General features: G+C 45.9%; 1 protein-coding gene across 2 annotated transcripts in view; it reads right to left on the bottom strand.

Moving 5' to 3' along the window:
* The window catches only part of HDAC7 (histone deacetylase 7), a 318,615-nt gene extending 307,244 nt beyond the window's left edge, over positions 1-11,371 (bottom strand). For both annotated transcript variants that reach the window (XM_075591688.1, XM_075591690.1), the window contains exon 1: positions 11,241-11,371. The gene's annotated coding sequence lies outside the window, so the exon portion shown is untranslated. The remainder of the gene's footprint in view (positions 1-11,240) is intronic.
* Between the last annotated feature and the right edge of the window lie 12,747 nt (positions 11,372-24,118).

Raw genomic sequence — 24,118 nt, 5'->3', positions numbered from 1 at the left:
GTGACCCTCTGCCTCCTGTGACTCTCTGCCTCCTGTGACCCTCTGCCTACTCTTCCTCCTGTGACTCTCTGCCTCCTGTGACCTTCTGTCTCGTGTGACTGCCTGCACTCTCTGCCTCCAGTGACCCTCTGTCCCCTCTGCCTCCTGTGACTATCTGCCTCCTGTGACCCTCTGCCTCCTGTGACTCTCTGCCTCCTGTGACCCTCTGTCCCCTCTGCCTCCTGTGACCCTCTGCCTACTCTGCCTCCTGACTCTGCCCCCTCTGTCTTCTGAGACTGACTGTCCTGTTGTTTTGTGCCTCAGCAACTGAGCACCGTAATTAAGGGCGACTGGAGAGAAAAAAGGTTGAAAACCACTGCTCTATGGTAATCTCTTTACATTTCATCTCCACAACACTGTTGCAGTGAAAATGAGGGATTATAAGGGAAAGTAGCCAAATTCTTTGGAAATTCTGAAGAACCTAAATAATTTTGGGGAAAATCCCAATGTTGAGGGCCTCACTAACCTTTCCCTCTCATTTGTCACTTTTAAAAGCAAGGTGTTAAACCTGACATAAATACGGGTTAGTTCCCAGTGCAAAATATGAGCAGAGCTGGATAGACACACTGGAGGAAATTGTGAGAAGTGATATAACTGCTCTCTGACTCTATGTAACTGAACTTCATGCCAACAAAGGAGAAATAATATTGAACTCCTTTGCTGCCAAGGAGATACACACAACCAAACTGTTCTGTAATGTGTTAGGCACAAAAGTGCCAGAAACGTGTTAGGCACAAAAGTGCCATAAACTAGTAGTACTGTTTTTCATAGCAATAGAGAATAATCATTTGTAGTGATTCAATGCATTGCAGGCCCTTCTGGAGAAGATTATTTACATAACATTTAAAAAAAAAGCTGTGCTGTTATGTTATAAAAAGATCCCGGATTGTTACAAATGATTTGAAAGTCTATTTGACAAAGTAGAGGTATTCAGTACCTGGTTGCAGGGCTTACAGTACCTTACAGTACAGTAAAGAGGTTATTTATTTTTGTATAATGCTTCCAGTATTGAAAAGTATAGAGTAGGTACCTTCCACTTTACATGGCGGTGTAAAGTCTCTTCCAAATTATATAAGGGATCACAGAGCAAAGGGTAGAACAGAGTATACTGAGAGACACTGATTTTGACCAAATTGGCAGTAATCTGGGAACCAGTGCCTTTTTCAACACACATGATAATTGTATCTATTTTTTTTTAAAATAAACCTTAATAACAAACTTATGATTTCATGTTTAACCTTTAATCACTCCTTCCTTCTCTCCTGAATAGCAGGTCATGGAAATGTCCATGAAATATCTGTAAATATAATGCATAACCCCTGTTCATTTAATGTAACCATGTATTTGTTAGCATAACGCTGTGCCCAGGACATACTTGAAAACAGGAGGTAACTATCAATGTATTATTTCCTGGTAAAACCTTTTTTTTTTTTTTAAAATAAATAAATGGAGAGTCCCACTCAAAATAATACACAAAATGAAGACGTCTTGTGGGTGTGGGTGTGAGGGGGTGGGAGATCTGTGTACATTTCTAGATGCTTCATTTACGCATTTCGAGCTGCTGGCTCTGGATTGGTCGGCTACAGTTTTCTGGCCCTGGAGGGATTCCAAGAGTGGTGAGGTCACCACAGCTGCACAGAATTAAGTCTCTGGAAACAGCTGGATGATCTGCAAGCACAGCCAAACCACCTGGGATCACTATGTGGCATGCTTCTCTGTTCTCTTTTTGGTTTGTTTTTTTTGTAGATACTTGTATTATTGTTTTGTTTTTGTTTGTTTGCAGTATGATAGGAATAGGGTGGACGGATTTTTAGCTTCACAACAATCATTTCTTTTGATGGACAGCTTTGCAACCTTCTATATAACAATCGCATACAAATACTGTGGTTTGCAAGCTTTTCAAAACGCAGAGAGGTTAAAAAAACATTCAAAAGAACATGACCGTGCCATAATGAAATGGACCATAATGAAAACGATGTAGTAAGAGTGGAAGTTTAAGCCAAGCAATATGTCACCCTGTCACTGCTAAGGGGTACATTGTATACACTCTGAAGGAAGAGGCCAATCAGGCCATTTTTTCACCAGAAACCTCCCCCCCACCCCATTGAAATCTATGGAGGTTTTCGGGCCAAGAACGGCCACTTTGGAATATACAGAATTACCCCCTGAGTGCTACAGAGTATAGTAAAAGGGAAATTACAACACTACCCTCGAAAATTGGTAAAATAGATATTCTTAAAGATGACATTCCAAGCAGCCCTGGGCACCAATGCTAAGCAGATAGTAGAGACAAAGTTCTTGACTATGTAATGTTATAGAACGTAGTCATACTGTACATGCTTATCTTCCCGTCAGTACCAATATTCATAAAGGGTTAATTTCTTCATATACTGACCTGTGCATTGTCTGCTTATTGTATAGCATGAGCTTTACTGTTGAAGTTTTGGATATTGTTGGGCCTAGAAAGGATATTCAGCTGGAAGCCGTGTTGCCATATTACATGGAGCAGTGATTACTGCTTGGAGCACGTAATGGAGTGGTAACATGATATACCTCAAGGGCCGCATGTGTGGCCCTTGAGTCCTTAAAAGGGTGGGCAAGAGTTACATGTGGCCCCCAGACCATCTGTTGCCCACCAATGACCTACAGCAACTCTCTAACGTTTGCAAATAGTAAGAATTCATTGCACCTTCTATTGGTAATTGGGCCAAAGCAAGAAGACCATACAGCATGTCGTTTTTATTCCCACCATTGCCCATTATTATCAGGGCTGTACTTCCATTTACTATGCCTATAAAGTGGAGGTGGTCATCATCTGCAAGGATAATTTCATAAAAATGTTTGTAAACATAGCCAGAGTGAATAGAAATGTCTTCTTCAAAGTGAAGTGTTGTTCACTTGTTCGCGGAAGTGTGCAACGTTTTTGTTTTTTAGTTTGCTATATTTTTCTCATTTTGCAATGTTTTCAGATTGCAATGCTAAAAATGTGAGAAATGTGGTGACATTTTGACAATTGTAACAATTTATTCTATTAAAAAGCGAAGGTCACATAACTAACATGACATGCACATTAGTCATGTGACTTTGCCCATTTTTGTCACGTGACCTTGCAAATTCTTTATACCGAATATTTCAATTCCCTTCCCCACCACGCAAAAAAATGCAAATTCCACCGCAAACTTAAACTCAGTGCACATCTCTACTTACTAGTCATTCCTGGTCATGTTTTTCACAGGTGTTATTTACATTAGCAGATTGGGAGATAATGTTGCCGAAGACAACGTGCGTAAACTGACTATAACCACAGAAGAGGACTTTTTGTCCTCAAAGAATCCATGAAAACTTCCATGACAGAACAGTTAAGAATATGTTGGTGTTATAACTCAATTCCAATATACCTCTTTGCTAAACTTGCATTATCCAACTGAGCAACTTAGGCCTGGGACATAGTTGTTTGCCGAGTGCGGAGGCGCGCTGAGGCTCAGGGAAAGCGGTGCTTTCCCTGGCCTTACACAGCGCGCCGTCTGTGGGCGTGTCGGGGGCAGGTCTGGGGGCGGGCCAGTGACGTCACGGAGCTGGTTCGCCCTCATTGGGCGAACCGCTCACATGACCGGCCCTGCGCTCCGGCAAGCAGGAAAATCTGAAGACTCGGTGAGACACACGCTTCCGCAAGCGTGCGCGAGCCCCTGCTAAAGCCGCTCTCATTGCGGCTGCAGGGGCTCAGTGTCGAGCAGCAGCACGCCTCAGCACGGGTCAGCGCATAAGCGCTGACCATGCCCGAGGCCTAAGTGTCAAAGTATCAGACACTAGGACAGGACATCCCAATCTGTGAAATACGGACTTTTTCCACAAACCAGGATCAATCGGGAGGTGTCCCACTTCTGCTTACACAGTTTACAAGCAGGAACCACTAAGAACGGTTTTTTTTTTTTTTCATTCTTTATTTATTATCCACTTTTTTATAACGGTAAACATATAACAGAATATAATACACTACAAAACCATACATTGAAATACAATACAACATACAAATTATATTATACATATGTATATATAGATTATTAAATGATAAATACAAACAATAACGAAACAAAAATAAAGGAAAAAATTTGATTAAAATAAAATCTAAAAACAAGTCAACCTCGTGTTTGATAAACCCATTTATCCCTCTTGTTCCCATTATGGATGTTTCCTCTCTCCTATCTTTTCACACTACTCTATTGCCAGTGAACTCTAACCACTAAGAAAGTTTTTAATATGTATTAGAGGGTTTTTATTTATGATCCATAGTTAGTGCAAGAATTAGAAAATGCCACAGTTTCATAGTGTTACCAGGTAAGTCTATTGTTAAAAAGTTGTTTTGCATTGTAGGATAACTCCTGCTTTATTCATTTTATATTCATATGTGATCCAGATTTTCATTGTGATTTCACTTTTTGCTCATGGTTGTGTAAGAGGTTAATGCCGCCTATGATCGGGCTGATCAAAAAAGGTGAAAAGCAATACACATCATAGCACATCATTTGATGTATTTCCGGTAGGCCTTCCCACACTAGGTAAAACTGATCTATTAACACAAAGAGGTACAAGATTTAAATTCCTCTGTTCACTTCAAAAATTGCCTTCAAACTACATAAAGTAGCTGCCTCCCATTTTTTTGTATTATTTCCAGGATGGGAATCGGGACTGCAATGGCGTTATGTTCAGCTCACGGGACCCCCTGTTTCCCAAGATACTTACCGTTAAATGGGGCGCTATTTCAGTCACCTACCGGGAAAACAAAATGGCGTCATCTCCTGCGGCTTCCTATTGGCCTGCATCATTGTGGGGGATTTCAAAACTAAGAAGTGACGCCGGCACCTTTACCGGGTAAGTATTTCAGGAGCCAGGGGGTCGTTAGATCTGAAATGCGGTTCAGCCCCAGGGACCCCCTGCTTCACATACTGGTAAGAAACAAATGCCAGAGACTTATGTGCCTTTTAGTAGCGTGATCGATTACTATAATCAGCAAATCAACACTAAAATCAGTACTTATGCTTTCATTAATCATGTGTTGTTTGTACTAAGAACCATACATGCATGAAAAATGAATAAGAAAAGTTGAACAGGACATGTGACGAATTCAAACAAGAGCTAACTTTATATCAACTTTCGCAGCATGGGTTGTGCACTGACTTTGGTAGTGTGGCTACTACAAATTATAGATATGCATTTGCCCCCAATAATGAATACACCTCAAAACCAACAAAAAAGGTTGAAAAGTACGTTAATAAAATAATAATATGCACTACCCTGATTGAGACCAAGCACTCTGCCATTCTTCATCTCTCTCATTTCATCACAAATAATAGCCCATCATTTTTGACAAAGCCAAAATACAATTATGGATTGTATGTGTAATAATTAAGAAGAGGAAGAGTGGTTTCTAGACTTCAATCATGGCTCACAGAAGCATTTAATTAAGGCCCACAATATAGCCCAAAGGTAATGTATGGCCCCTTGCCGTGTTAGTGGCAGTTCTCATTGCCATCTGGTTTCTATTGAAATTCATTATAACTTTGACTAATGTTGCCGTGTAAAGAAATATATGAGGAACTAGAGCATCTTGTTTGTGAACACTAAGAGGACCTGAATTGTATTAAAAGATTTGGTCTGTAAAGCAAAATACCTCAACCCTCTTATTTTTATTGTTAAATCCATAGGCTTAAATTATTATGATTGTTTATTTGTAAAGCGCCAACATATTCTGCAACGCAGTACAATAGAAAGTACAGAGATTTGATAGTTACATAAACAGTTACTTACAAATAAGGAAAAACAGATACCGAGAGGTAATGAGGGCCCTGCTCGTGAGAGTTTACAGTCTAGAGGGACCAAGGGCACTGTTGAAACAAAAGCTGAAGTGGTGGCTCGTTGTTGGACGGAGTATACATCAGGTTGGCGTATGGTCCAGCCACACCTCTGATTCTATTAAGGTTTGTGGGTGGGGATATTAGTGGGTATTACAAAGCGGGGAGATTTGACCAGCCGCACAGCTGCTCCCAATGGGGTTAAAGCGGGGAAGAGGGAGTTGGATGATAGAGGTATGCCAGAGAGGCTTCCTTGAAAAGGTGAGATTTCAGGGAGTTTTTAAATGTCTGAAAGCTGGGGGAGAGTGGTGGTGCGTGGTAGGGAATTTCATAGAGAGCGGGCAGCACGGGAGAAGTCCTGTAGGTCAGAGTGAGAGGACGTAGTAAGGCAGGAATGAAGACGGATGTCGTGGGCGGAACATATGGGGCATTTAGGGATATAGTTGGGGATGAGGGCTGAGATGTAAGGTTGGACAGCATAATTCAGAGCTTTGTAAGTCAGAGCAAGGGTTTTAAATGTAATTCTAGAGGATATGGGAAGCCAGTGTAGGTATTTGCGTAGTAGAGCAGCAGAAGTGGAGTGGCGAGTGAGGTAGATGAGTCTGGCAGCAGCATTTTGGATGGATTAGATTTTGTATAGGTGGATAAGGGGAATGCCAACTAGAAGAAGGTTCCAGTAGTCAATGCGGGATAAGATGTGTGAATTACGATTTTAGTTGCATCATGAGTGAGAAAGTGGCGTATCCTGACTATCCAGGTGGAGATGACAGGACTTCGCAAAGCACTGAATATGAGGAATGAAGGAGAGATCAGAGTCAAATATTATCACTAGACAGCGGGCTTGAGGTGTTGAAGAGATTGTGGTGTTATAGACAGTGAGGGTGAGTTTGTGTATAGGGGTGGCAGTGGAAGCAGAGGAAAGAGTATTTGTTTTGTTTTGGACATGTTAAGCTTCAGGTAACGGTGGCACATCGAGGAGGAGATTGCAGAGACACAGTTGGTGACATGGGATAGGAGAGAGGGGGATAGATTAGGGGAGGAGAGGTAAATGTGGTGTCATTGTCAGAGAGATGATATTGAAAGCCAAAAGATTATTAGTTCACTAAGCGAAGAGGTGTAGAGTGAGAAGAGCAGAGAGCCAAGGACAGATCCTTGTGGGACCCCAACAGAGAGAGGGAGTAAAGAGGAGGATACACCACTGAAGGAAACACTGAAGGAGCGGTATGATAAGTAGGATGTGAACCAGAAGGCCAATGGAGTGGAGAGTGTTCAGGATAAGTGGGTGGTCAATGGTTCCGAAGGCAGAAGAGAGATCCAGGAGAATTAGTAAGGAGAAGTGACCCTTAGACTTAGCTGTAAGTAAGTCATTGGCCACTTTTGTTAGTGCTGTCTCAGTGGAGTGTAGAGGATGGATTGCAGAATCAAGCTGCGAGTTGGAGGACAGAAAGTGAGTCAGTTGGTTGTACAAGTTGCTCCAGTAGCTTTGTGGCAAAGGGAAGAAGATACATACAGATGAAAATGGCGGTTTTGGCCCAGATTCTGAGGAATTCCATGAACGTGTCAGGGGAAATCCTCAACATAGTCCATAGACGCTGTAATGGCCCATTGGATTAATACAGGTGGGTCCGTGCATTTGAATGGGACTCACGCTGTTTGAATCCTGCCACGCTGTGAGTCCCATTCAAATACAGGGACGATGTGTTAATCTGATGGGCTATTGCAGCGTCTATGGACTATGCTGCAGAGTGTTTGCGAGATGTGTGTGGATTTTCCTCACACGCTGGACCAGAACCGACAGTTGCATATGTAGGGGTGAAAAGACATAGTACAGTAGTTAGAGCTGGGTCCAGAGAGTGTTTCTTTAGAATTGGTGTGAAGAGTGCATGTTTAAAAGAAGATGGCAGTATGCCGGAGGGGAAAGAGGTTAAAAAAGTGATTTAGGGTGGGGTTTAGTGTGCCCGAGAGGCAGCGGTGGAGATGAGAAGGAATAGGGGGGCAGGTTGTAGGGCAAGATGATGAGAAGCCCGGGGGCCTCATCCCCAGTCACAGTGGAAAATGATCAGAGGTTGGATTTAGGTGTGCAAGGGGGGGGGTAGGTGTTGCATGTGGAGTTTGACATGAATAGATGTTACTGTATATCTGATTACCTTAATCTTGACTGTGAAGTAGGTGGCTAGCTCTTGGGCCGTGACAGTGGAATGGAGTGTCAAGAGTAGTTGGCCAGAGAAGGGACTTAAAGGTAGCAAATGGGCATGGAGAGTTATAGGATAGAGTTTGAATGAGTAAAAAGTAGGTTTTCTTGGCAAGAGAAAGGGCAGTGTTATAGGACAAGAGTATGAATTTATAGTGGATGAAATCTGCTTTAGGAAGAATTCCTCAAGTAACGTTACACAGTGTGTGAGCACTTTTGAAGGTAGCGGGTAAAGTGTGTGGCTTAAATTGACATGGGCGATGTGTGGTAGCAGAAGCCGTCTTGTCCAAGGCTAATGAAAGTGTACTGTTGTATAGAGAGGTTGCTAGGCGATGTCAAGAAAGGGTAGAGATGGGAGAGAGGAGAAGATGCAGGAAATTGAAGGGGGACTAGAGCATGTATGTGTGCGTGTGGAAGTAGGTGTTGTGGAGGGTGCAGAGGGAAGAGTGAGGCCAAAGATTAGGAGGTGATGATCAGAGAGAGGGAAGGGTATGTGAGAGGAGTTAGAGACAGAGCAGAAACGAGAAAAAAACGGGTCAAGGGAGTGTCCAATGCAGTGAGTAGGAGAGGTGGTCTACTTGGAGAGACCATAGGAGGAGGTTAAAGAGAAAAGAGAGGCATTTTAAGAGGAAGTGGGATTGTCAACAAGCAGTGTTCGACAAACCTATACATTTGCACGCCCCGGGCGAGTGGATTTAACATCGTGGCGAGCTCCTATTGGCCCAAGCAGCACACGTTTGGTACTAGGTGGCGAGTAGATTTTTTTGGTAATTTGTCGACAACTGTCAATAAGTATGTTAAAGTCTTTGGGGGGGAAAGCAGTAAATGTACAGATAATCCTCCCTCAGAGAATAGCAAATAGTTATGTGATTTGTGATATAATGATAAACACTGAGGGAAGGCAGGTTTAGAGGTCAGAGATATATAACTGTGATACTAACAATCACTTGTCACATTTGAGGCAGACCCATAATGGCCTCTTTCAATGTAAATTGTGTGTGGCTGGCCAGTCACATTCATAATATTAATTTAAGCTTGTGCTTTGAAATATATGTAAATGTATTACCACAGTTCTTCTTACAAGTTAACCCTGTAGATTTTCATGAGGTTAGGTTAGATTCAAAGCTTCATTAAAATGCGATAGTGATGATCGGGGCACTATCGCAGGAAAACTCAAACTGAAGTCCAATTTTAATGGATGACCCCCCCAAACGAATCTTGGTTGTTCTGGAAATCAACAACATTTTCCGCCAATATTCAATGCAGAAAGGGCATTATCCACGTATTTGCGAATACGTTGCGTTGGCAAAAAAGTGAGCACAGGGTTTTTTTTAATGGGAATATTTGAAATTGGAAAGTTTTGAAAATCTGCAAAAAAAAAAACAAAAAAAAACTAAGATGTCAAGAAATGGAGGATATATTCAAAAATTCTCCCAAAAAATGGAAATAAAATTTCAGAAAATTTGAGAATATTTAAAATTTTTGGAAAATAGGGATAGAATATGCACAAATTTCCACAAATTGGAAAGGAAATCCGCAAATAATAAAGGCATAATAAACATCAATATTTTCTGTACCAGGGACTACAGGAACAAAAATTTTGTTTGCTTCCTCAGCAAAAGTGAGTCAGAGATTTTCTAGAGCTGCTAAGCGCTGCGACTGTCCAGCCATCTTTAACCCTTTCGCTGCCTGAGGGGACAGCAACGCATTATTATTTAACAGATTACAGACTGCAGCTGCAGCACACTTGGTGTGAGTTTTGGAAGCAGTGCATTGCAACTCAACAACCACCTACCACTGCTGGAGGAGCCTGGCATATACTGTGCAGCAATACATCACACCCACAGTGTGTTTAGGTTGGGAGCATTTTTTTTTTTTTGCCTTCAGCTCTTCTGTAGCTTGCATATCCGTGAAGCATTTCTAGAAGCCATCAATGTACATCACTAATTCTAAACAAGAAGTACATGCTAAGACAGATATGGCACAGCTATGTTCTAGTCTAGTTAAAATAAAACATTTCTGCCAGATATTGAAACTCTTGGGTGTGAGGAAGAATGAATTCATCTTCCTTCTGTGTGATTTATTCAAGCCCCTAAATATCACAGGCTAAGCATGTGAGAGAAATAAGCAGCATGCCACTGCTGCAGGACAAATGGCTGGTTATGAACTCACATCTTTAAGCCTGGCCCAATACATCTTTAATTGGAAACGACAAGAAGAATCACAGTCCACGACTGCACACATATTTTGTAGATGTCCATCATTTTAATAACAACAGAACTTTGCAACCTCCACAGGCTGCTTTAAAATTAACCGTTTTAAAGCCATAACTTCATTTTTAAACCAGACGCAGACATTCTTTTCTTAAGGTTTTTTTTCTCCAAAGCAATGAGGCATCATAGAGGTTTTGACCATCAATCCCTTCACTGCCAGAGTGCCCTGTAGTGCATTACACAGCCATGTGCTGCGAAGCAACAGAGGCGTTAAGGATTATCCGAGTCTCATAATAACCTAACTCCTTAAATGCATTACTGCTTTCAAACATATTGAAGATGAGCTCAAGCTTAGCCCATAACAATAAAAATCTACAAGGTGACAAGAACTTATTATGGGAGACCCAAATGTGAACTGCTTCCCAAAATAGTAGATACAGTATAGTGCTGTTATCACCAAATAAAGAATAACTGGATTGTTGAACTGGCTTTCTTAATAACTAGATTGTTGAACTGGATTTCTTAGACAGCTGTGACAGGTAAAATAAGCAAGACTATTTTACGGGAAGATAAACAAATTCCTTGCAGAAAACCACTTAGGCAGTTATAGGGATATGAACTAAGTTAACCTCTTGGCTTTTATTGGGGGCATGCCCATCCAGCAGCAGAGATGTCATGTTCCTGTATAAATAGATAACCACAATACACTTTCTGAGCATGACACACTACTGAAAAAGTGTTATTTTGGATTGTATCTATTGTTCACGGTTTGTGGCTGTGGGAATGAAGATGTGCTTTTGTATAGGGGGTCTTTTTTGGCTTCTGTATGAACACAGCAAATAAGACTGGGACGGTCAGAAAGGAGATTGAACGTGTACTTAGAAACTCTACCATAACACATCTACAGTATACTATTGGTTATCTATAGAAATGCAAGGACGGACTCACCAGTGCTCTGTTTATGCATGCAGCTCCTATAGCTGGGAAACCATTGTGAGAGGAGATTGCTCTGTAACGCAGTCTCTTTGAAACATCACAAGATCCACTATGCAGTCGGAGAGAGTGAGAGTATCTGCCAGAAGAACAGAGAGTGAGAGAGGAGGAAAGGGGAGGGAGAGCAGGGAGGGACCTTTACAGGAGGGATCTATGGCTGTGTTGAATTGACAATAGAAGGAAATGCTTTACTTGACCTTAACCCCTCTGCTAAGAGGGGTCTGCAAAGACATAAAAAGAAAGAAGAAAAGAAAAGGTCATAGCTCTGGTTCAGTATAACTGAGGATGTCTGTTTAACTTATTTTATATTCAGTAGTGCCAATACTGGCTAACCCCTAAAACCCATTGCCATTCAGGGATACTCCATGTCTAGGAAAGATAGGTCAGAGAGGAGGAGGGGTGTTATTTTATATTGCAGTCACCTTACAATTTACACTGTTAAATTGCCCCCCCAAGCCCACCCTCTTTTGAAATCCTAGTTGGCAAAATCTGCCTCCCCTTTTCTAAGCCAGTCCTGATTGCTGACATCTACCGCCTCCCTACAGCCCCTGACTGATATCAACCAGTTTATTGGCTCCATTTCCTCTCTGAATGAGAAGAGTGAGCTGCTAGTTATTGGGGATTTCAACTACAATTGGCTCAACCCTCAAAACCACAAAATCCAGATACAACTCAAGTCACTTAACCTAACGCAACTAATTTCCCAACCCACACGGGCAAACCTGAAATCTCACAACCATTCCTTGCTAGACTGGATTCTATTCTCTAATTCCAGCAGAATCCAATCCTCTGGCATCCTACCTGTCACTTTCAGTGACCATGCAATAGTGTACTGTGTAACAAAAATTAAACCAGCCCAATCAAGCCCTAAAGTTCTCCTCACTATAACATTTAGAAACTTTAACCCACAACAGTTTCTGGATGACCTTACCAACTGCCCTTGGTACAGATTTGACTTAATTCCCGACCCCGATTCTGCTCTCGACTATTTCCAATCCGAGTTCTTAAAACTCTGTGAAACCCATGCCCTACTACGCAGAATAAGAGTACAGGGAGCCCACCTTCCGTGGGTTACAACTAACCTTATAGCGCTTTACCTTTTCAGCGATGCCTTGTGGAAAAGCTACAAAGTAACTAGCACTACCAAGGATCTTAATAATTACAGATGCCTGCGGAATATGGGCACAAGGCAAACAAGACACGAAAAGCACAATATTACTCTGACAATCTTCATCAGAATACATCAAACCCAGCTAACTTCTGGAAGGTTGTCCACAATATATACCAGCCTTCTAGCCATCAACAACCAAGTAATATCACTAAGGAGGATATTACTCTGACAAATCCCACAGACATTTCAAATGCATTCAATGTTTACTTTGTGGGGTGTGCTACTAACTGATTAGCGAAACGCAACCCAAACCACAAACATGAACCTCATTCTGAGAGTACCCCTATAGCAGCCAATGTGGACCTGATTTACTGGAATCTAAGTTCCTAAGACTTGGTGCACCAGACATTGCCAAACCAATTGCTTCCATAGTCAACTCTATTCTATCTGCAGGCCATATCCCTAAGACCTGGAAAACTGCCAGAGTTGTCCCAATCTTTAAAAGTAGGGACAAAGACACTGTCTCAAACTACAGACCAATCTCTCTTCTCCCAATACTATCCAAAGTCATGGAAAAATGTGTTCACTCCCAATTAAGCGATTACTATACCAAGATGAATTTCTCTAGCCAATTCCAATCTGGCTTTCGCCCCAAACACTCCACGGTAACTACCCTGCTAAAAGTTTGTAATGGAATCCAGTGTCGAATGGAACATATGCCTATAATATATATTATCTTTAACTGTGCATGCAATGTCTTGTATATAATGTATACCGTGTTCACTTATGTAACTATGTATTTGTAACCATGTATTATTTGTCATCATAACTCTGTGCCCAGGACATACTTGAAAACGAGTTAACTCTCAATGTATTACTTCCTGGTAAAATATTTTATAAATAAATATATACATACTGTAAATATTGTGCTCAGCTCTGAACATCATAGAGACTATGTGAATGCTCGCCACACACAGCATACAATGTGACCATTTTACATGAAATGGTCATGTATGTGCATGCTGTTCGGACAATATCGTCATCGTGAATTTCATTTATTTATTTATAAAATATTTTACTAGAAAGTAACACATTGAGAGTTACCTCTCATTTTCAAGTATGTCCTGGGCACAGAGTTATGATGACAAATACATGGTTACAAATACATTATTACATTAAGTGAGCAGGGTTATACATTATATACAAGACATAGCATGCACAGTTACAGATAATATATATTACAGGTGTATGTAACAGTTACAGACCATTTTAAATTGTATTATTTGCTATTTTCACTGAACTCGCTATTAAATGATCTTTTATTATTTGTATTATTATTACAGTTTGGTGAAATCACTCAGTATACATAGTAATTTAACTATTTTTAAACAATATACATTTTACACAATAACCAACTGAACAACATAGCCTATGCATCACTGGATTTGTAGAAAGTGTACATTGAAAGAGTGAATATTTACACACGTGAAAGTGGAATTTTCATTTATAAGAAAGATGATTCATTTTAAATACTGTATGCTCCCAAAAATGAGGGTCAAAGAGTGTTTCTTCAATGATTGTAATGTCGTTAAACTAGATACAATACCAATACTTTTTAAAGGCATATCAACAACAAAAATTAACTATATAAAGGTCTGCCTACTTTAATACTGAAGTTGTCATTGCATAACAACAATAAAGGATAAGGGGTTGCAATGTAACTATATCATAGCTGAACAAGAAAATTAGTGCTGTACTGCTGCGGCACAGTTTATTCGAGCATTTGCCCGTTCTGTGCCGCAGCAGTAGCCTGGCGCGCGCCCGAGTGTGACGGGCGCACGCTGAAGCAGCGGAAGAGCGCCCTCCGATCGGGGCGCTCTCCCTACCGCTGCCGGGTCCGCCGGGTCCCCCGGAACCCCCTGCCGCTGTCCCGCGATCGCGGGACACCAGGGCTCCCTCGGGGAGCCCCTGGACACGCGTGCAGCGGGCGCACGCTCCCGATGACGCGTGACCGCGCGCACGCCGAGGGGCGGCCACTAGCAAGCCGGGAGATTTCCCGGCTTGCGGTACCGACCACACTTCAATAAAGTGTGTCGGTAGTGTACATGGCACAATGAGTATATGTGCACCAAAAACGATAAGAATGTAAGAATTGCTAAAACTGTGTTAGGCTGGTTCTATAGTGCCAGGCGTGTTACGCCGTTCGCGCGCATGGCAGTTATAGATTTCTGAGGTCAGCCAGCCCTTCTATACAAGGGCCGCGAGCGCGCGCACGGCAGGGAGCGGGAAGCCGACAGACAGTGGCGAAGACGGTGGGAAGGATGATTTTGCGCCGCTACCGGCGCTCAAATGTATGTATGTGTGAGTGTGTATATATGTATGTGTGGATGTGTGTTTGCATGGATGTGTGTGCGTGTGTGTGTGTCAATGAGTGCACAAATAAAAATATATAGATGTATTAAACTTTTTTTTTTTTTAAATCTTATTTAGGACTTTCTTCACTGACACAACACACACACACACACACACACACACACACACACACACACACACACACACACACACACACACACACACACACACACACACACACACACACACACACACACACACACACACACACACACACACACACACACACATACACACACACATACACACACACACACACAGACACACACACACACACACACACACACACACACACACACACACACACACACACACACACACACACACACACACACTACCTGTAGCTCCCGGCTCTATAACACGGAAAAGCATGTGGCGCGTTCGCACAGGCACACGCGTGCGCACGGCCGCATGCAGTATAGAACGGGCCTTATTCTGATTCACTGATTGTCCATCAAGCATCATAGTCAAATATGCTATTTATTCGCTAAATTTGAAATTTCAGGCAACGTGTTCAATGATTTTTCGTCTGAAAAATTAGCAAACTTTGCAAGCATTAAAAGTCAATGTGCAAGGTAAGGGGGCCTTTATTGAAGTGAAACTTCCTTAGTGGCACCTCATTCGTGATGGGGCAAAAAAGAATTGTGGAGACAGAAATTAAACGGATGTGACGTCAGTGCTGGCAGTTGAGGCCGGGCTGTGTTCTGGCTCAGCCCGACCCCAACACTGACATCACACCCGCTCCACAAGCGCCGCTCCTAATCACCCCCCACACCCCACCCAGCCCCACACCCCCCACACACCATGACATATGCGGCGGCGATAGCCGCCGCTCCTAACGGCCGCTGACATGCTGCGCAGCCTCTCTCCTCCCTACCTCCGCTTTCCTGCGTCCCGCTGACTCAGCGCCGCCGGGGTCGAGGAGAGGAGCCCAGGGATCATGGAGGGTATCCGCCGCCGCAGCTCATAACGAGCTCTGCTCCCCCCACCCGCTGACATGCGGCGGCAGCCCTCAAAATTTAATTGCCGCCACTCCTGCTGACCTCCCTCGGCCGAGGCATGGAACGGGGGGGGGGGGGGTAGAGTGAGCTGCATTCCCCACAGCACCAAGCCAGCTCCCGCTGACGATGACACGCTGCCCCCCTTCCCCGCCGACACTGCCTCTGCCCACGCAGCACTTCCGGAGGGGGGGGGCCTTTATTAGGTATCTGCCCGGTGCCCGGTGCGGCCGCGTCTCGCCGGGGGGTGGGGGGGGGGGCGAGGAGAGACTCAGGCAGAGCCGCCGCGGGTCCGCAGCTCTGCCTGTCTGTGAGGGGAGTAGGAGTCTCAGGCAGAGCCGCCGCGGGTCCGCAGCTCTGCCTGTCTGTGAGGGGGGGGGGGGAGGAGAGTCTCAGGCAGAGCCACCGCGGGTCCGCAGCTCTGCCTGTCTGTGAGGGGGGGGGGGGAGGGAGGAGAGTCTCAGGCAGAGCCGCCGCGGGTCCGCAGCTCTGCCTGTCTGTGAGGGAGGGGGGGGGGGGAGGGAGGAGAGTCTCAGGCAGAGCCGCCGCGAGTCCGCAGCTCTGCCTGTCTGTGAGGGGGGGGGGGAGGAGTCAGGAGAGAGGGGGCAGGACACAGAAAGAGAGACACACATACAGTGACAGACACACACACATACATATATACACACACAGACACACACACTGACTGACACACATACACACACACACACTGACTGACACACATACACACACACTGACTGACACACATGCACACACACTGACACATACACACACACTGACTGACACACATGCACACACACTGACACATACACACACACTGACTGACATACACACACACTGACTGACATACACACACTGACTGTGAATAGGTTAGGGGGATGTGTGAGGTGCAGGGGGGCTGCGCATACGTCACACGGTCACACGCACGCACACGGTCACACACACACGCACATGGTCACGCACACACACACAGTCACACGCACACACACACAGTCACACGCACAGTCAGTCGCGCGCACAGTCAGTCGCGTGCACACGCACTGTCACGTGCACTGTCACGTGCACTGTCACGCGTACACGCACTGTAACGCGCACAGTCACACAGTAACACGCACAGTCACACGCACAGTCGCACAGTCACACGCACAGTCGCACAGTCACACGCACAGTCGCACAGTCACACGCACAGTCACACAGTCACACGCACACACACAGTCACACGCACACACACACAGTCACGCACACACACACAGTCACGCACACACGAGGAATTCACGCTTAGTGCAAATACAAGGGATGTGTACGCATGTTCTAAGTCAAATTTATTTGCGTTTTGTCAATGAAATTGTATTTTGATTTTTAATTAAAACATCACCAATACAAATACAATTTCTGTGACAAAAGTCAAAGAAGTTTCACTTACTATGCGCGTGCACAGCACACACAGCTTTTTTATACTGCCATTTACTGTCGTTTTTGTTGAAATTGGCAAAATGTTGTGGTAATCTGGCAAAAATGTTGCCATTCGGTCTGTTTTCGTTAATTTCCGAGTATGTGAAAATGCAAATTTAAGAGAAAACCGGAAACAAAAGTGATGCAAATTTAAAGACCTTTGCACATCTCTACTACAACAGTGGCAAGTACTAGAAACTTCTGGGAAAGCATATCTCAGCGCATCACCCTCTCCCTGCAGCACAGAGTATTACGCACTCCCTGCAGCACAGAGTATTACGCACTCCCTGCAGCACTGAGCTCTACCCACTATCTGCAGCACAAAGTATCACTAACTCTGTGCCTCCTGCATTAGGCCTCGGTCCCGCTGCGCTCGTTGGCGCGGGCGGCGGGTCGCGAGTTCCCCACCAGCAGGGGAATCCTCGCGAGCCGGTCCCGGTCCCCACTGGCTGCACAGAGCACTACACGCTGTAGCGCGTCAGCCGCTGGAGACACCAGAGAATGGTGTTTTCTAGCTTTGACGCGTGACGTGTGTGGCTGTGAGCCAATGGGGAGGGGAGGCTGCGGGAGGAGGAGAGGCTTCGGGGAGCGGGGAGGAGTGTGGAGTGAAAGCAGGTGAGTGCCTTTCTCTGTGTGTGTGTCTGAGTGCGTGCCTGTCTGTGTGTGTATGTGTCTGAGTGTGTGAGTGCCTGTCTGTGTGTGTGTGTGCCCGAGTGCCTGCCTCTGTCTGTGTGTGTGTGTGTGTATGAGTGCGTGAGTGCCTGCCTGTGTGTGTGCGCGCGTGTGTGTGTGTATGAGTGCGTGAGTGCCTGCCTGTGTGTGTGTGTGCGCGTATGAATGAGTGCCTGCGTGTGTGTGTTTAAACTTACCTTCCAGCTCCAGCCCGAGTCCGTGGAGGGAGGGGGGGGGGAGAGTAGCGGGTCCCTCCGCTCAAGCCACGCCCCCCCTCCCTGTCAAACCTCCCACCTCCCGCCCACCTCCCGATCAAACCTCCCGATCAAACCTCCCACCTCCCGCCCACCTCCCGATCAAACCTCCCACCTCCCGCCCACCTCCAGCTCCGGCTCCCGCTCCCTACAGACCGCAGATCGCGGTCTGTGTATCTCAGCGCACCGCCTGTCAGCAGCGCAGGTGCGCTGACTCTGGGAGCGGGGCCTTAGCCTTAGGCTCAAAGCAGAGAAGGTAAATGTGTGCCTACAGAATGTTTCTCGTACAGTGGCTTTCAACCTTTTTTCTCGTGGGGTACCCCTAACCACAGTGCTCAGTTGCTGAAGTAGCTCTTCAACAGGACAGGGTCACAGAAAACACAAGACAGAGAGTCACAGGAGACAGACAGAGGGGATGGGAGTCACAGAAGTCAGAGGGGGCAGAGGTATTTGGAGTCAGAGTGGGTAGAGAGTCACAGAAAACACATCTCTCTCTCCTTGGATACACCCAGCAGGCTCTTGACACCTCTGCCTGATTAGCTGCTGCTGGGTAATGCAGGATAGAGGAAACTGCCAAGCCCCCTAGCAACTGTGCTCTATTCTCTCTGCTATGGTAGATCGGGGGAAATCCCGCGACACTCTTTTGATCCTATCAATGAAGCCCAAGGAGCTGCGAAACTCCGGTTGGGAAACGCTGTGCTAGTGAGAGGAGCGCAAACTTTTTGAGCTGCGCCCCCCTGCTTGCTCCCCCTCACCTTGTATGGCGGCGTCAAATGACGCCGAGGGGTCACGTGACCCAGTTGCCATGGAGACAGGCGCATGACACCGCAGCGTCTTTGACGCCGTGTTGCCATGGCAACGTGTCTTTGCAGCTCCGCAGAATCCCGGTAAGTGAGTTGCAGAGGCCTCACGCGATCCCCGAGGCATTTCATTTAAATGCCTCGGGGAAGAGCACAGGACCTCTGCAAGCGCCCGCGCCCCCCCAAAAAAACCAGCGCCCCCTGTGCTAGTGGATACTAATACGCAATGACACTGACTTTGAAGAAGGGAAGCTTGGTTCGAATCGCGGTGTCAGCTCTTTGTGAGCTGGAGCAAGTCACTTTTGCTCCCTGTGCCTCAGGCACCAGAATGACATTATAGGTTCTACAGAGCTTGCAAAAGTCTATACAGTATATAGTATCGTGTTTGTTCTCCGATCACTGCCAGCTTATTATTATTTATACTTTCCATGGATTCCTCTTTGAAAGTTTTAGTGAGCACCGCAGGTTGATAGTGCACTTAATAAAATGGCCTTATTTGTTTTATGTATGGTTGCTGATAATTTCAGTGTGTATCCCCTAATCTATGTGCTATGTAGGTTTGTGTAAAACAGTTTTTTTTATGTATTCTCCCTACACATTTAGGATTCTGTACAACTCTGTCTCTTCTCAGTCATCATATTTTTCAGACTAAAGAGATGTAATCTATTTGTATGGTAGAAGGAAACATTGCTCAGCGTCTCGCCGTGCTGATCCTTGAACCCAGAGATCCTGGTACACAGGAAAAATGAGAGCAGGTGCAACGATGTGAGAGACTGATAAAGTCATACAGAAAACGATTACTTCAAGTTAGTGTTGCTAGAGGTGGTTGTACAAGCTATTGAATCATAAGTTATACAGTACTTAGTTTTTCACACATAGTTTCTCCATTTTGGCTTTATTTTTGTTAAATAAATCATGACACGGTGTAATATGTCATGTTTTGTTGTTCATCTGAGGTTGTATTTACCTAATTTTAAGACCTGCTAAGGAACAGATGATTGTTATTATGTCCTGATATGTAAAACCCTATAATTGAAAGAGAGTGTACTTTCTTTTTCACACAACTGTATGTATTCAATATGACTTGCATCATCGTTATAGATCAGGCCTGCACAACTCGTAAAGTGAGAAGGGCCAAACTGCTCCAAGGAAAAAAAAAATTGGGCCGCACGGGTAAAATCATCATCATCATCATCATCATCATCATCATCATCATCATCATCATCATCATCATCATCATCATCATCTCTCCTCCAGCACCTTTCATCGTCATCCTCATACAGTATCTCCCCCAGAACCCCTCACTATCAACCTTTACAATACTCCCCATCTATCTCTCATACCCCCATCTCTCCCCCTCACCCACACATCAAACACACAATACACCCCCACACCACACACATCCCACCCCCTGCACCTCACATCCCTCCCCCCCTGCACCTCACATCCCTCTCCCCCCCTGCACCTCACATCCCTCTCCTCCCCTGCACCTCACACCCCTCTCCCCCACGGCACCTCACACCCCTCTCCCCCCTGCACACCACACACATCCCTCTCCCACCTGCACACCACACACATCCCACCCCCCTGCACTCACATCCCTCTCCCCCCCTGCACCTCACATCGCTCTCCCACCTGCACCTCACATCCCTCCCCCCCTGCACCTCACATCCCTCTCTCCCCCTGCACCTCACATCCCTCTCCCCCCCTGCACCTCACATCCCTCTCCCCCCTGCACCTCCCATCCCTCTCCCCCCTGCACCTCCCATCCCTCTCCCCCCCTGCACCTCCCATCCCTCTCCAAGAGGAGTTTGGCTGGGACAGCAGCAGCAAGCAGGTTCGTAGTAGCGGGGTCAATCCATTGTTATGCACAATATACAGTATCTGAAAGCACAAGAGAACAACAGTTAGTTCTGATAAAGATCAGTGAGTGTGGCTATGCAATTTATGTGAGCTTTTATGTATAGTACCACTGATGTCACAGGGGCAGCATTCGGTGTAGTGCAGGGCTACTTTTATAAGGTGTCAAAAGTAGGTATATACCTGTACCTGTCGCTTAAACCTTTTAAATACAGCATTATCTATATACAGTCCTGCACAACATACGGCCCGCGACGGACCGCCTTCAAACACCCCCCCCTTCAAACACCCTCCCCCCCTTCAAACTATCCCTCCCCCCATCAAACACCCCCCCACTCCCCTTCAAACAACACCCCCTTCCCCCCCTTCAAACAACACCCTTCTCCCCCCTTCCCCCTTCAAACAACACTCCCCTCCCCTTCCCTGGTAGGGAAAGAAGGGGCGCGCTCCAGCAATCTGTTTGAATGCGTGCGCTCTCTCCTAATCCCCCTAACCCCCCTTCCCCCTCAGCCTGCTCCAGCAGGGGAACGACGCGCTCCAGCAGTGTAGCGCAACCCGGAACTTCCGGGTCTGCTGCTAGAGCGCGCTTCCCCCACGCTTCACCCTGCCACATTAGTTTTAGTTGCCGCCACCCACCACCTACCACCTCCCTCCCACCACATCCCTCCTCTGTTGCTGCCGACGCCGCCGCTAATATCAGGTAGGCATGGGGGGGATAGTTCATTCATGCAGGGGCTTGAGGGGGTGCTGGTGATATGGGATGCTGACTTGGGGGGGCACTGCTGACATGGGATGCTGACTTGGGGGAGGGGTGCTGACTTGGGGGGGTGCTGACTTGGGGGGGATGCTGACTTGGGGGGGATGCTGACATGGGATGCTGACTTGGGGGGGGGGCTGCTGACATGGGATGCTGACTTGGGGGGGGATGCTGACTTGGGGGGGCTGCTGACATGGGATGCTGACTTGGTGGGGGACTGCTGACATGGGATGCTGACTTGGGGGGGGGGTGCTGACTTGGGATGCTGACTTGGGGGGGGGCTGCTGACATGGGATGCTGACTTTGGGGGGTGCTGACCTGGGGGGGGCTGCTGACAAAATGCTGACTTGGTGGGGCTGCTGACATGGGATGCTGACTTGGGGGGGATGCTGACATGGGATGCTGACTTGGGGGGGGGATGCTGACATGGGATGCTGACTTGGGGGGGGGGGCTGCTGACATGGGATGCTGACTTGGGGGGGGGCTGCTGACATGGGATGCTGACATGAAAGGAGGGCTGCTGACATGGGATGCTGACTTGGGGAGGGATGCTGACATGGGATGCTGACTAGGGGGGGGCTGCTGACATGGGATGCTGACTTGGGGGGGCTGCTGACATGGGATGCTGACTTGGGGGGGGGACTGCTGACATGGGATGCTGACTTGGGATGCTGACTTGGGGGGGGGGCTGCTGACATGGGATGCTGACTTTGGGGGTGCTGACTTGGGGGGGGGCTGCTGACAGCATGCTGACTTGGGGGGGCTGCTGACATGGGATGCTGACTTGGGGGGGATGCTGACATGGGATGCTGACTTGGGGGGGGGATGCTGACTTGGGGGGGGCTGCTGACATGGGATGCTGATTTGGGGGGGCTGCTGACATGGGATGCTGACTTGGGGGGGGGCTGCTGACATGGGATACTGACTTAGGGGGGGATGCTGACTTGGGATGCTGACTTGGTGGGAGGGCCCCAAGCTTGCCAGAGCCCTGACAGCTTGGTTAGGGTAAACCTTGCCTCTCTCACCGTAGAGGCAGACTAGCTAAATCAGGAAATGCAGTTCATTTTGTACAGATCCAGTAAGACCCACCCCTTTGCCTCTGATTGGACACAAGGCCTGAGTGCCTACCTTCTCTGACTCACTGAACTGCAGTGAGTGGGGAAAACCCATAATTACTCCTGGCAAACCTACTCTTACTAGGGATTACTGCACAGGAGAGGAGGGCAGAATAGTAGCCAACAACTAGCCATGGCTACATGTACATTTGGGTCCGGAAATAATTGGACACTGACACAATTTTCGTAATTTTGGCTCTGTACGCCACCACAATCGATTTGAAATGAAACAACCGAGATGCAATAGAAGTGCACTTTCAGCTTTTATTCAAGGGGTTGAACAAAAATATCGTATGAAACGTTTAGGAATTGCAACCATTTTCATACACAGTCCCCTTATTTCAGGGGCTCAAATTAACACAATCATAAATAAAATGTTCATTTTTAATACGTTGTCGAGAATCCTTTGCAGGCAATGACTGCTTGAAGTCTGTAACGTATGGACATCACCAAACGCTGGGTTTCCTCCTTTGTGATGCTTTACCAGGCCTTTACTGCAGCTGTCTTCAGTTGTTGTTTGATCGTGGGTCTTTCTGCCTTAAGTTTTGTCTTCAGCAAGTGAAATGCATGCTCGATCGGGTTGAGATCAGGTGATTGACACGTCCATTGCAGAATATTCAACTTCTTTGCCTTAAAAAAACTCCTGGGTTGCTTTCGCAGTATGTTTTGGGTCATTGTCCATCTGTAAAGTGAAGCACCGTCCAATCAACTTCGCTGAATTTGACTGAATCTGAGCAGACAATATATCCCTATACACTTCAGAATTGATCCGGCTGCTTCTGTCTTCTGTCACATCATCAATAAACACTAGTGACCCAGTGCCATTGGAAGCCATGCATGCCCATGCCATCACACTGCCTCCACCGTGTTTTACAGATGTGGTATGCTTCGGATCATGAGCCGTTTCAAGCCTTCTCCATACTTTTTTCTTCTCATCATTCTGGTACAGGTTGATCTTAGTTTCATCTGTCCAAAGAATGCTGTTCCAGAACTGGGCTGGCTTTTTAGATATTGTTTGGCAAAGTCTAATTTTGCCTTTATATTTTTGAGGCTTATGAATGGTTTGCTCCTTGTAGTGAACCCTCTGTATTTGCTCTTGTGAAGTCTTCTGTTTATGGTAGACTTGGATAATGATATGCCTACCTCCTGGAGATTGTTCTTCACTTGGCTGGATGTTGTTAAGGGGTTTTTCTTTACCTGGAAAGGATCATACGATCATCCACCACTGTTGTCTTCCGTGGACCTCCAGGCCTTTTGTGTTGCAGAGCTCACCAGTGCGTTCTTTTTTTCTCAGAATGTACCAAACTGTTGATTTGGCCACTCCTAATGTTCCTGCTATCTCTCTGATAGATTTTCTTTTTTTTTTGAAGCCTAAGGATGCCCTGCTTCACTTGCATTGAGA

This window comes from Ascaphus truei, chromosome 3, assembly GCF_040206685.1.
Source record: "Ascaphus truei isolate aAscTru1 chromosome 3, aAscTru1.hap1, whole genome shotgun sequence".
Lineage (NCBI taxonomy): Eukaryota > Metazoa > Chordata > Amphibia > Anura > Ascaphidae > Ascaphus > Ascaphus truei.
Note: the sequence above shows the minus strand (reverse complement) of the source record. Positions and strands in the feature narration are given on the sequence as shown.